The 14,685-nt window shown below is 45.4% G+C and overlaps 2 long non-coding RNA genes across 3 annotated transcripts; both read left to right on the forward strand.

Annotated features, from left to right (window-relative positions):
* Nucleotides 1–1,847: 1,847 nt before the first annotated feature.
* On the forward strand, nucleotides 1,848–3,215 carry LOC135390206 (uncharacterized). Its single transcript, XR_010421770.1, has 3 exons — nucleotides 1,848–1,932; nucleotides 2,807–2,874; nucleotides 3,055–3,215. It is a non-coding gene; the product is annotated as an uncharacterized LOC135390206 (long non-coding RNA).
* Nucleotides 3,216–4,839: 1,624 nt separating this feature from the next.
* Nucleotides 4,840–8,738, forward strand: LOC135390207 (uncharacterized). Of its 2 annotated transcripts, none has more exons than XR_010421771.1 (7): nucleotides 4,840–5,153; nucleotides 6,012–6,112; nucleotides 6,223–6,393; nucleotides 6,560–6,689; nucleotides 6,787–6,834; nucleotides 8,245–8,455; nucleotides 8,580–8,738. It is a non-coding gene; the product is annotated as an uncharacterized LOC135390207 (long non-coding RNA). The 2 variants fall into 2 exon arrangements; XR_010421772.1 differs by having other exon boundaries at nucleotides 6,298–6,393.
* Nucleotides 8,739–14,685: the final 5,947 nt, after the last annotated feature.

Consider the following 14,685-nt stretch of genomic DNA (forward strand, 5'->3'; position numbering starts at 1 on the left):
GAAAAAGTGATACTAATAAAAGTGTATTGAATCGTAGATGACTGGCTCACTCTGGGAGGGGCGGTGCACAACCCCCATCTCCATCATCACGTACCGTGTTGCTGTTGACTCGGGCTTCACGGGGCACGAACAGTGTGGAGTTTGTAGGTATGGTACACCTTCCCAAAAGCGGATTTTGGGTCAGGAATCTCCTCGTCATTCAGCACTGGACGAACACGCCTGAGTGAAGGAATTCCTATCGCGGGCCTAGGCTCAGCTACGTCCAAAAACACACGCCTGCGTCGATTTCTACCATCAGTACTCAAAAGACCACAGGTCGTTGGTTACTATACCCTGGGGGTCACAATTAAATGGATCGTTAATAAATCGTGGGACATGTTACGAATACTTATACTAAACATGTAGCCCAGGAAGCCGACAACGACAGTCTGCGCCATCTGTGGAGTGAACACTGAAACAATTGAGCATATTGTCTTGTGGTGCCCCCTAATCTCCCCCGAAGCGGCGACAGATTCCCTCTCCGAAGCACTCGGTTTTGGAACCGACGAATATATAGTCAGAACGAAAAGGAGACTAGAATTTTGGTGGAAGAATAGTGAGCAAGATGGAACGCGTTACCTGTTAGAACTCCTATTAGAATCTGGCTAGGATGCGTAGTACACGCTACGCAGTCCACCCGATAGAAAGGGGATAGCCTCCAGGATCATCACCCTAGTAGCACAAATCGTTTTGTAAACGTCGAGGAAAGGTCTAGCCACAACCACATTTTCATCTTGGAGACGTCTTCAATCTGATCTACATAACGTCTTCTACCCCCGGATAAGTTGACGCTTTCCCGAGTCTTGAAGACGTGTTTGTGGCCGTCTTGAAGACGTTCAAAAAATGTTTAGAACACTAATTGGAATGTGAGAAAATTCAGCCCTGTGGATATCCACCGGGTACAGTTTTCCGGAGATCTACCCCTTTTTTCATTTTTCAACCTCAGTCACCGTCACCACACGTTCCATTTTCTGTTTCTCCAAGTAGAACAGCAAGCAGCACTGCCACGTGGCATTTTGGCCAAAATCGAAGACGCGGTTCACCGCGGTGGACCGCGTTAGCAGAGGTCCTCCCACCGTAAGAACAGCAGGCTCCCTCCACGGCGTTACACGTAGGGGAACCAGAGCGTAGAGGTGGTCTATTCCCTTGCAAAGGGAAAACAGATACTATACATTGCTCGTCTTAAAAACTCCCGTAAACACGATAGCCGTGCTCGCCTCTGAGTCAAAATGGAAGGTGAAGTGTCTAAGTTTATTTCAATTACGCACACAAACAACACTGAAGTGGGAAATTTCTGGGAGTATTAACTCACCGTCAACTCAACGCCTGTGTTTCCTACTGCTTTTGGTTTGAGACAGTCAGTAGGTCCACCGAAAGTAAACTTATTCAGTGCACACAAATCGTCCTCGTCTAAGATACGTCTTGAACACAGTTGGCGAAGACGTATTATAAACGGAAACTCGGTACTTCTTGCAAACGTGAACGGAAGACGTTTACGGGAGGCCTTCCTTTAGGATATCTCTTCAACAGAGACGCCGAAGACGTATTATAAACGTTAAATCGGCGCGTCTTATAAACATACTATAAATTACGGCTTCTAGACGTCGCGTTGACGTCCTGATCGTCTTCTACCCTAATTTGACCAAATAAAGACGTTTCCGCGACGTTTTGTGCTACTAGGGCAGCAGCAGCAGCAGCGTTCAGCGGGCTGCTGGCTTCCTCGTGGTTTCTTGTGTTCCACTCATGTCTATGTTATCGTGGAGTAATCGGCATCTCGTGCGTGACGTTTGTTGTTGTGTTCGCTCTCTGTCTGACGACGCAAAAGCTGTTGTGCCAGTGCCGTGACTACATGCCGTACAACTTGCCGGACCAGCCCGGACCAGGACCATGCCGGTAATGTATTATTTATTTGTTTTGTGCGACTTATTCACGTTAAACTAACACTAAGGCGTTGTATTCTCGTCTTTTGTGTTTTTGCGTGCTCTACCTCTACCACATATATCTTCAATGCAGTGGGTGTATCTTAGCAGTGTGGGTGCAGGATTCAGTTCCTCCAGCGCTTTGTCTGCATAAATGTGATAGATATTTGTGCAAAAGAATATTGTGTTTCTCGTTGTGTATGTATGAACAGGAATTGGAATTCGAAAGTAATCTTTCCGTTTCATTACGTTTATGTCGATTACGGTTGTTGCGTCGTTTCACCGTCAGTGCACAAATGGTGTTGCATTGTAGGATCAACAGATCTGGATGTGTATCATGGGTGGGCAGTTGCAAGCAATCAAAAAAGAAGAGCTTGGTAGTGTCCTGCTATGTTTTGAACTATCCATGTTCTAAAGCATTGAGGCTTTGTTGAGTGTAGCGTGTCTTTGCCGTCTGTTCCAGTCTCAGAATAGTTATTTTGTTGTGTATGTGTTGGTTTTTCTACAATTTTTATCGCGCTGCCTTTAGCTGCTGAGAGCCATCGATCACTAAATAATTTTGCTCATTTAGCAAGTGCTAAAGAGGGTCAGAATGAATGAATGACATTTTTATGTTGGAAATTACATATGTTGACAAATTTAAGTCATCACTTGGACAGGTAACAGATGTTTGTTGATTGTTGCTGCACTGACAACAGATAAAACTGTTCCATTTTGAAATATAGATCATGCTATTACTGCGAACAACCCAGAATCATTTTTTAATGTTTTCTTAATTGATGAGTGCACAGAGTGATTTAGTAGCTAGCTCAACTTTTGAGAAACTCTCTGACCCTATTTCCTTTCAGAAATTGGTGCCTCATGTCAAGCACACAAAAGAAAAGGCGAGGCAGCATTTGCAGCACATCCCTTCATGGTATAGGGCAGCCACCTCGTCTCTGTATTTTTCGTGCCCTTATTTACACTTGGATTTATTTCGTGCCCTTATTTACACTTCTATCATTCAACGAACGTTCAGATTCTAGCCACAGTCAATTTGCAATTCTGCTTGAAATACTAGCGCATATACTGAACATCTCCCACATTTTCGTTTCAGATGGCATGCCACATTGAGGGCCTACATTGAGGGTCACCAGACTGACCTTCTAAAAGAAGCAAAGCTAGAACTAGTCAGGTGAATCTTTGGAGATTTGGTTTTGGAGATGTGGCCCAGCAAGGCAAAAACAGAAAAGTGATACAATAAAGAAAATAAATCTGTGAATAGTGAATGAGTTCTTATGCATTTCTCGGTCTACACCACGATGCATACATATTAGGGCCAGACTGCACTGTTTATGTGCCTCTCAGGATACGACACTGCGTGCTGAACAGGATTTGCAAGAGCGGATGGGCCTGCACCCATGTGACCACACTGGACTCTCCAGTAAGACCAGTGCCCACACTGGACCGTCCAGTAAGGCCAGTAATACTGAACTTTCCAGTAAGACCAGTGTCCAGAGATGTCCAGACTGGGTTAATAATCCGGTATGACACTGGTTACTGGTTTCCAGTCTGTCCAGTATACTGTTTTTTTCACCAGGGTTTACGCTTCAGTTTACAGAACGCTTAAATGCTCCAGCTTAACGGTTTACATTAACGACACGTTTCAACGTTTTGCATTAACAAAACGTTTTGCATTACACAAAACGTTTAAACGTTTCATAATCCCTGTTGAAAAAAACAGTAAGATTTCAACTGGAAATGTTACTGGTCAGACCGGAAATGCAAACTGGTCACACTGGAAATGCCACTGGTCACACTGGAAAAGATTGGATATCGGACTGGCAATACTGGAAACCAGTTGATACTGGTCACTGGATACACTGGATTTTCACTGGATACACTGGAAACCAGTGTACACTGGTCACTGGCAGTACTGGATTTTCACTGGATACACTGGAAACCAGTGTACACTGGTCACTGGCAGTACTGGATTTTCACTGGATACACTGGAAACCAGTGTACACTGGTCACTGGCAGTACTGGAGTTTCACTGGATACTGACTGTACTGGATTTTAACGGGGTACACTGGAAACCAGTCTACCGCACTGGAGTTTCACTGGGACAAGTGAAACTGGCGCTAGATATACTATAATCCAGTGTACACTGATTACAGATCATAGTCCCACTGGAGTAGTGTCCTATAGAGATCAGAGATGTGTTAGTTTTACTCATAACCTTCAAAAAGTAATTAGTCGCGTCACTTCTTTATAATGCATAACGCTAAATCGTTACTTTTGTACAGTATGCAGTTACTGGGTATTAGTCATTACATTGTCTTCAAGTTGTTAACAGAGTTACATTAGCCGTCAAGAATATAATGGCATTATACATTACACGCTGTACGCACACTTGGGTCTCGAAAACATAATGAATTACGCGCTGCCTCATTTTTGCAACGCATTACCGGTAATGCGCTACTTCAAACATGATATTACATGGTTAATCAATTATGCGCTAGTTGCAATCAATCCAAGTAAGTCGCCCTGATATGGAAGCTATGTGGATTTCTGAATCTTTGACGTCGAGACGTCAGCGTTGATAAACGAATCCCAGATGAATCTGGGATTCGTCAGTTTATCAACGCCAGCTCATTTCTTCGCTCCGATTTTATGTCGGCACAGTTCACATAGAATGCGGCTCAGGATGCATATTCCCCACGGCGTCAGTCGTGACGTTGCCCACTTCTGTGAAGTCGACAACAGCGAGCTCTTTCACCATCATCACCACCGTCGCTCAATTAAAAAAAAAAAAAAACGAAAACACTTGCTGGATTATCGAAGCTCAAGGCATTCGTGATATTTCGTTATTCAACCGAATTTGTCGGCTTAATAACATAAAAACCAGCAGTGTTGAAAATTCAAGTCATTAAAGTCACCAAATCGTCGCTTGTTTCGGTTTCAAACCGCTGCGTCTAGCAACCATGAAGAAAGAGCACAAAGCAGCGTTCAGCGGGCTGCTGGCTTCCTCGTGGTTTCTTGTGTTCAACTCATGTCTATGTTATCGTTGAGTTTAATCGGCAAGATATACTGCATTTCGTGCGTGACGTTTGTTGTTGTGTTCGCTATTCGTCTGACGACGCAAAAGCTGTTGTGCCAGTGCCGTGACTACATGCCGTACAACTTGCCGGACCAGCCCGGACTAGGACCATGCCGGTAATGTATTATTTATTCGTTTCGTGTTACTTATTCACGTTAAACTAACACTAAGACGTTGTATTCTCGTCTTTTGTGTTTTTGCGTGCGCTACCACATATCTTCAATGCAGCGGGTGTATCTTCGCAGTATGGGTGCAGGATTCAGTTCCTCCTGCGCTTTGTCTGCATAAATGTGATAGATATTTGTGTAAAAGAATATGGTGTTTCTCGTTGTGTATGTATGAACAGGAATTCGAAAGTAATCTTTCCGTTTCATTACGTTTATGTCGATTACGGTTGTTGCGTCGTTTCACCGTCAGTGCACAAATGGTGTTGCATTGTAGGATCAACAGATCTGGATGTGTATCATGGGTGGGCAGTTGCAAGCAATCAAAAAAGAAGAGCCTGGTAGTGTCCTGCTATGTTTTGAACTATCCATGTTCTAAAGCATTGAGGCTTTGTTGAGTGTGTCTTTGCAGTCTGTTCCAGTCTCAGAATAGTTATTTTCCACCGTATGTGTTGGTTTATCGACAATTTTTATCGCGCTGCCTTTGGCTGCTGAGAGCCATCAATCACTAAAATAATTTTGCTCATTTAGCAAGTGCTAAAGAAGGTCAGAATGAATGAATGACCTTTTTATGCTGGAAATTACATATGTTGACAAATATAAGTCATCACTTGGACAGGTAACAGATGTTTGTTGATTGTTGCTGCACTGACAACAGATAAAACTGTTCCGTTTTGAAATATAGATCATGCTATTACTGCGAACAACCCAGAATCATTTTGTAATGTTTTCTTAATTGATGAGTGCACAGAGTGATTTAGTAGCTAGCTCAACTTTTGAGAAACTCTCACTGACCCTATTTCCTTTCAGAAATTGGTGTCTCATGTCAAGCACACACACAAGAAAAGGCGATGCAGCATTTGCAGCACATCACTTCACGGTATATGTGAAAGCATACTTCGGCAAATAAGGTGAGCAACTATTCAATGTCTGTAACGTTTTAATTATGAGTGTTAATATGAGTTCCCATTAAGAACAATATTCGCATATTACGTGATGAAATTGTCAAACACACGTCTAGGAATGCATCAGAAGGACACCACGGGATGCTTCAGAGTCTGGATGTACCATATGTGATGAAAATCTTGCACCACAGAGGCTGCTCGATGGATGGATGGATTACAACCCTGATGAAGCAGGGAAGTTCAAGGGAACAACAGGTGCACGACACTATCATTGCTGGACAAAATTGGTGAGTACAATATACATTCATTGCGGAAATATGTATCCCTTATGGTTACAGCAGTGCATTTATTGTTAGATAAAAGTCATTATTAGGGACTTAATGAGGCCGAGGGCAGCCACCTCATCTCTGTATTTTTCGTGCCCTTATTTACACTTGGATGTTTGCCTTGCAGAGGTTGAACAGAAAGATGCCGCACAGGGAACGAGCATGTCACTCAAACTGTTTGACCGGAAAACCTGGAGCAAGAGGAAACTTCCGCGCAAGACTACAAAAAAAAGTAGACTTGGAAGTCCATGTATACGGTGTGTTCTCTTTTTTGTTCTTTAGTGCGGTTTGATTATTAGTACTGTATGTTTGTTAGATAATCATTTCTTAAACAACATGTTTCTTCTTTTTTAGGGAGAGCACCTTTGGTGGAAGAGGCTTGTCGACCGACACTGTTATTTGGTACTTAAATATATTTTATCTATTTATATTACTACACAACAAAATCAGCCAATTTCAGGTATGCAAAGGAAGGACAAGTGCACACCACGCATTCCATCACTTATATTGTGCCCTGGTTCATTTCAAAACCTGCACCGGTTGTCATGCCTCCCTACATGCCATCACACACATTGCGTTCTGTTGTTGACAGTAAGGTTTTATGAATCTTGTTTGCTCATCATGTTGTAGAGGCAGTCAAACCTCCCCAGTACCGACGTTCGTGGGACCAACGCTTTAGTTCGCAAGACAGAGGTGTCCGCATGTGAGAGATACAAGACATTAGGGCCGTTGCTTTACGCCAGGAATTGTACATATAAATAATAGCCTGAAGTGTTGAAAATATCTCGAAGAAGTTTTGAAGAAATCTCGTAAATAAACATGTGCTCTAAATTCATGCGAAATCGAGTGGAAAAACTTCCAGTACGTTAAATGCTCAATTTGGGGAGAAATTGGGCTCAGCTACTCAAAAACTAGCTCTACTGGTTCGGTACAAATGGTTATGTAATTGCTGCCAAACAAGTTAGTGTGCATTCCTACAGATATCTCAGTGAGGGCAATTTGACGGGTAAAAATCGGATTTCACCGTAAAAAGGACACCTTGAATTGGCGAAAGAATCCGGTTAAACCCTGAAACTAATAATTATGCACCTTATGCAAAAAGTTCAAACTAGCCTTGTTAGAGAGAGGCGATAAAGTACCCAAAATGTGACTGCCTTCTCCATGAGGGATATACCATGGTCTGTCGATACCAAGTCACCATGTTAACAGTAATTGTTTTGCTGTAGCTGCTCCTGTGTGCCAAAATCACTTGCCATATGTATTTTTCTGTCATGTGCCATTTATAATTGCTGAACAAACTGGCATGTATCAGTCTCACTGATTGCATTTCGCATTGTACTGTGGATTCCAAAAATTAATTTTGAACCTGCGATATCATGAGTACCCGTGTAAGCTGCCTGTGCCTGCTTCCTGCCTTCACCAACAGAGGGGCACGGATCACTGCAACGTATCATGTCAATATTTCTCGGTCCACATTCAGTTTCTGAGGGTCGAAAAGACTAGGTGCACTTGTGGAGCCTTCATTTACCCTGTTTGGCCGGACTCCAGCATTCGCAGCCAAAACGTCTGGGTGGCGGGCAACAGACATGTATAATACAATATGGGATATAAACAAAACGCAATGATTGTTTGTATCTTGGCTGAAGTACATGGTGTACTGTATTCCAATTGGCAAATTGTATGCATTGCAATAGCTCGTGTTACATCAGCCTTTGAGTCTACGGGCACTTCATGCAACATATTCAAAAGCAACGAAGGATTGTGTGTCCAATATTTTCTTTCGTTGATACTCACTATGTGTACAAATTCCAGATTCACCTTGGGGTTGACAGTTTTGTTCCTGAGAACTTCATGTGCATACAGCGGGGCAGAATCAACAACAAGTTAGTCAACAATTTGATGCAGCCTTTCTGGACACAAGATGGAACGGCGACTAGTTGCTATTCAGGGCAACCGTAGCAGAGAGCAGGCATTCATGCGCTCGTCACAGGCAACACCAGAGAAGTTGGACTCCATTACATAAGTAAGATCATGCTGCAGTTATTTTATATCATTCAACGAACGGTCAGGTTCTAGCCACAGTCAATTTGCAATTCTGCTTGAAATATTATCGCATATACTGAACATCTCCCACATTTTCGTTTCAGATGGCATGCCACATTGAGGGCCACCAGACTGACCTTGTAAAAGAAGCAAAGCTAGAACTAGTCAGGTGAATCTTTGGAGATTTGGTTTTGGAGATGTTGCCCAGCAAGGCAAAAACAGAAAAGTGACACAATAAAGAAAATAAATCTGGGAATAGTGAATGAGTTCTTATGTATTTCTCGGTCTACACCACGATGCATGCAGATTAGGGCCAGACAAAACTGTTTGTGCCTCTCAGGATACGACACTGCGTGCAGAGCAGGATTTGCAAAAGCCGATGGGCCTGCACCCATGTGACCACACTGGACTCTCCAGTAAGACCAGTGCCCACACTGGACCGTCCAGTAAGGCCAGTAATACTGGAATTTCCAGTAAGACCAGTGTCCAGACTGGGTTAATAATCCGGTATAACACTGGTTACTGGTTTCCAGTCTGTCCAGTATACTGGTTTTTTCAACAGGGAAGGTAAGGTTTTTCGGACTATACGTTAATCTAAACGGCGTATGAAACGTTTAAACGGAAACGGTTTAAAGGGACTATCGCATCCGTCCCGGTCGATTCCGAAACTGTAGTGCTTTTTTATTCCGCGTTCATCACTGATAATAACGCCGAAAACTCGACGCGAATTGGCAGCCTCGTTCCTGTGTAGTTTGATAAAAAACTTGGCAAGAGCAGACGACGCATTCCTGGATTCCCTCTCCGGAAACGTCACACGGACGAGGCCAATCACTGCGCGCCCTTTGACATGGAGAATACCAATCACGGAGCGGCCGGAGGGACCTTGGTGGCCTTGGCAACCGACCGACAGGCGGGCGGGCAGGCGAGGCGGAATTCTAGGGGACGGCGTCTTCTCTGTTACCCGGTCGCGTAATGTTGTTTCTGGTTAACGTTGAACGTGTTCGTACAGTCAGGAGCGTAACGCCGTGTTTCACGTAACATGGTTACGTCTGCACTCACACTGGTAAGCGAAAGTCAGCGTATTTACCGAGGACTTTTCACTTAGTATAGTGCGATGCGAACGACAAGCAGACGATCTCGAAGACAATCGCCAGCGCTGCGCTCCCATTCGTGCGCCTGGCTTACGTCATCATCCTGTTGGCTGCAGATGGAATGCGGACCTTTAAAACTCGTTTACTTAATATGTTTGCTGTTTTCGGCAAAAAGAGAAATTTGGCAAAGTTGACTCTGAAGCGGTGAGGAACATTACCCTATCGGTGTCATACATACGTTCCCGGATGCGATAGTCCCTTTAAACGAAAATCAGAAAAACGTGTTAGACGCCGAGCCCTAGTTATGATTATCTGCTGTTCGTGCGAAGATGAGACATCAGCAAAGGGTGGCACAGAACGAGGCCTCAGAGGGGCCGGCGTCTGCAAGGGATGTTCAAATATGCGGTCTTCGGTGTGTGGAGATTTTGTCGCGTGTTAAAGAACCCTCAGCTGGGAAAAATTCACCCACAGACCGACCACTGTGGCGTCGATCATGATCACAGTTGTCTCCCGACGCAAAGCCGTGAATTACCTGAAATTAGGTATTAGGTAATTCACGGCATTTACAACCACAGACGTTTACATGTTTGTCCATTGTTCTTGCGGACAGATACGAAGTACCTCCCCCTAATACATTCCATCGTGTAAAGCCAGAAAAGGAAGAAGGAGTAACATCTCTGCGAGTAATACCCTGTCCTTTGCAAGCAACGCAGAAATATGCTCTCAAGATAAGCGCCAAGTCTGTCCTTCAACGCTGGTTATCATCAGACGGGACGCGTGGTTTTCTGTGATAGTTCCGTCTCACCCTTGCGAATTTGTCCTCCTTTCCTAACCACCTGCTTGCGTGTAATGTTTCCCTGAATGGGCATGTGATGTTAGGGGAAGTCCTTTCTTTAGGAGCGCCTGACCAGATTTTCTGGCCATAACGTAGAACAGGATAGCGATAGTTCCGAATTGCTGTTAAATGTGGCGCCGGTGGAAAGCAAAGCGTACGATATTGGGTTGGACATTGCGGATAAGATAGTACGAATGCAGATTGACACAGGGGCAACTGTCTCTGCTGTCCCTTTTTATGTCTACCGTATACTGTGGCCTAAAGTCAAATGCATGCCACGTTCCATAAAGCTTCACTTGTACCGCGGCACTCCTTTGGAAGTAAAAGGAAAACTCCTAGTAGATGCATAATGTAAAAACCCCGAGACTAGGGAACACGAAGGGACAGACACAACACGAAACGTCCCTTCGTGTTCCCTAGTCTCGGGGGTTTTTACATGATGCATCATCTTCACCAGCTCGCTTGCTTCCTAGCCATTTTTTCATTGTCCTAGTAGATGGTCGATACAAGTCCCAGGAAGAGGCAGGAGTTGATTGTAGTTGAAAGCTGAGGATGTTCCCTTGTTATTGGGTAGGTCCTGGTTGGTGCAGTTGAAGATGGACTGGCTCACTGCACTGTGCCTTATTTGCTGAGAGAGGCTGTAGAATATGAGCTGAGACAGCTGCAGGAAAGTGGTGTTCTAGAACCTATGAAGCAATGCGACTGGGGTTTGCAATAGTCGTTGTACCTAAAGGTAGTTCATCAAACGTACGAGTTTGTGGCGACAGCAAGGTGACGGTGAACCCTTCCATTGGAAATGAACATTATCTGCTCCCTGTACCTGAAGATTTATCTGCCACGTCAGGCTCATGGCAAGGTGTTTATGCTTCTACGTTGTGCAACGGCTGATCAGCAGCTCATGTTACACAGCGACTCACAACATCTACTAACGATAAACACGCATTTGGGTCTGTACACACGCCTTCCTTACGGCATCTCTAGCGCTCCTGCAATTTTTCAGACAATAATGGATGGAATTTTGTCAGGACTAGAAAATGTGCGTTGTTACCCAAACGATGTACTGGTTGTAGCACATTCAGTGCAAGAGAGTTATGCACGGGTTGATGAAGCGTTAAGAAGGTTTCACAAACAAGGAAAGGTCAAGACTGAGAAACGAAAGTTCTTCGAGTCTTCTGTGCAGTATTTTGGCCAAGTCATCGATGAAAAAGGCATTCGGCCTTCGGATGGTCAGATTGAAGTCATCAGGAAGACACTAGAGCCCCGTAGCGAAACCGAGTTAAGAGCTTATCTCGGGTTATTGAACTTTTATGCCAGATTTGTGCCTCGCATGTCAACACCTTTGAAACTATCAAACAACGACAACAGCTTTATTTGGAGATGATGAATGCGGAGTTTCATCGGCAGGTGCGATACGCTACCCCTGTGCTGGTGGTGATATGGGGAATGAAATAATGAGTCCCTTCACAATAAGCAGTGAACTCCTATAGTGTCCAAAAAGGTCAAAAGAGCTTTGAGGGCAGAGTGTTTTTGGGCTGGACTTGGCCAGGGACCAAGCAATTTTGCGAGAGAGAGGGCGCGAGAGTCCAGCTGATTAAGAGACCCGGAGAGTGCGGTTCGGGAAGGTTGGTAGTGTGGGCAATGAAAAATAATGTGCTCCAAGTCTTCTATTGCACCGCAGTGACAGCAGCTGGGAAAGTCAACTTGTCTGAAGCGGTCACGCCACTGAGCTGTAAAAGCCACATCTAGTCCCATCTGATGAATTAATGTATCATTTGTCACAAAAGTGTGCCAAATGGACTGGGTCAAGTGAAGCTGATCGAGCTTCCCAGTTTGGCAAAACGTGGTTGACGCACGAAGACGTGCTTACATTTTTTACCCGACAAGAGAAATTGAAATTGTGTGTGATGCACCAGCCTACGGGTTCGGCGCAGTTTTGTATCACAACTGTCCTGAAGGCGAAAGGCCGAAAGCATACGCTTCTCGCACCTTAACAAAAGCTGAGCAAGCATAAGGGCATTTAGAAAAGGAGGTACTAGCCGTCATTTTTGGGCTGAAGAAATTTCACCAATTCCTATACTGCAGGGAATTTATGATCGTTTCAGATCACAAGCCATTCTCCGGAATACTTGGTCACAATCTACCACTATCCCACCACTGGCCACTGTAAGGACGCAAAGGTGGGCACTCATTCTTTGTGCTTAAAAGTGCAAGTGGGTGTATCGGAAGGGCACTGAGATTGGTAACTCCAAAGGTTTGTCAAGGCTGTCTTTGCCGGCAACAGAAAACGACACAGCAGATGTAAATTTCTTTTCGTCCATAAATGAATTTCCTTTGAATGCAGACGTAATTAGAAAAGAGACGACTGCGTCGTAGTCGAGCAGGTAGAAAGGTGACCGTCTCCAAGAACGAGATAACGTTTAGCGATCGAAGCCACGCGATGAGCTCGCGCATACAAGCGACGACCATGTCTCAACCTTGTCGTCTTGATATTACACCTCCCATTTTTAAACAGCAAATCACAAAACATATTTACACGAACTTACGAACGGCCCCATAATCGTAACGTTCTGTTTTTTTCACCACTCGTCCTGATCTGGTTTGGGTCACTGACTGTCCGCCGTCTTGTCCCCTTGTCACTGCCGGTTGTCTTGACGTTCGTTGGGCATGTATGGAGGCATCTCCAGTTGTCTCCTGCGGGTGTGTTCGGGTCCGTCTTTCTAGGCCATTTTCGGTCCATCAGGACTGAAAATGTACGATCTTGGTGTATCCGCATGTCCGATGACGGTGCCGTGTGCAGCAGCGCCGGCTAGGATGCGAACCGCTGTTCCTGGTTTTAGTTGAGGTCGCTCCGTTGCGCGATGTCGGATGTCGTACCTCTGCGCCTGGGAGCGTTGGAGCTTCTTGTACCGCCTCCGGTGCTTTCGAACCTGGGGCCATGGTGGAACAAGTGACGCTGTATTGACTGGAACGTTGGTCATGAGAAGTCTACCCATGAGGAGCTCTGCCGGAGAGTAGCCGCATCTCCTGGTGTACTCCAATGCGCCAAGAGCGAGCTGTTAATATGTGGAGGAGAGCCCATAGCCGTTTTTACTCTCCGTTCCGCCTGGTCGTTACCTTGCAGAAAGTGTGGACTTGACGTCACAAGTTTGGCCCCCTGAGTGACCAAGAACCGTAGGAATTCGGCCGAAGTAAACTGCCGTTGTCCGAAACGGTCGTTGTCCGAATGGACGATATCTGGAATTCCATAGCGTGCGAACCTAGGTGCCAATTCAGAGGTGACGTCGGCTGACGTGGTAGTCTTCAGCCTGACAACCTCGAAAAACTTAAAACAGTAAACAGTAAACTTAAAATAGTCTACTACTACCAGGTAATTATTACAGTTACCGTAGAAAATGTCCATCCCTATCACTTGCCACGGACGCTCCGGGAGAGGGATCTGCAGGAGCGGCTTCGTCTCCGGTACCCTGTGTTACTGGCAAGTCGGACACCTCTGGATGTACTCCTGCGGGTGATTGCTGATGCCAGACCACCACGTCGATTCACGGGTCCTTGCTCTGCACCTGGTTATTCTCTGGTATCCCGTGTGCAAACGCCCAGGAACTTCGTTTCTGAGGACTGGTGGCACGAGTATGCGGGAGTATCGAAGCAAAGTCCCCGCACCACCAAAAGTTCGCCAGCCGCGCTGACGTATCTCCGTACGTCTTCTGGTAGAGTACTGGCCTCTGGCCACTGTGTTTCACAGTACTCCATGACTTGATGAAGGGTCACATCTTTCTCCAGGGCGTCCCTTATGCGTGGCAGCATGGTGTGAGAAGCAGGTAAAAACTCGACGGTGAGGATTTCGTATTCCGCCACAGCATGCTCCAATCGTCCGCCGTTGATGTCGTCGGTGTGTGAAAGTGGATTTCTTGACAGGACATCCGCTGTGTATAGCTGCTTCCCCGGTACGAACGTCACAGAGAAGTCTTATTCCAGTGCCGCATACGTAATCGTCGTAGGCGCGTAGTGAGCCTCTTGGTGTTGAATATTTGCACAAGGGGTTTTTGGTCAGACTCCACTTGAAAGCGAAGGCCCAGGACATACGAAACTTTTCGCATGCCCACGTCACCGCTTGAGCTTCTTTCTCTATCTGTGCACACCATTGCTCAGTCGGACTCAGGAGACTCAACGCATACGCAGCTGGATGACGTCGACCGTCAGTTTCCTCCTGAACAGCACCGCTCCGAGGCCGTAGGACGACGCGTCCACGGACAAGGTGTGTGGTCTCAACGGAGAATAGTACGC

This window comes from Ornithodoros turicata, chromosome 3 (genome assembly GCF_037126465.1).
Source record: "Ornithodoros turicata isolate Travis chromosome 3, ASM3712646v1, whole genome shotgun sequence".
Taxonomy (NCBI): Eukaryota; Metazoa; Arthropoda; class Arachnida; order Ixodida; family Argasidae; genus Ornithodoros; species Ornithodoros turicata.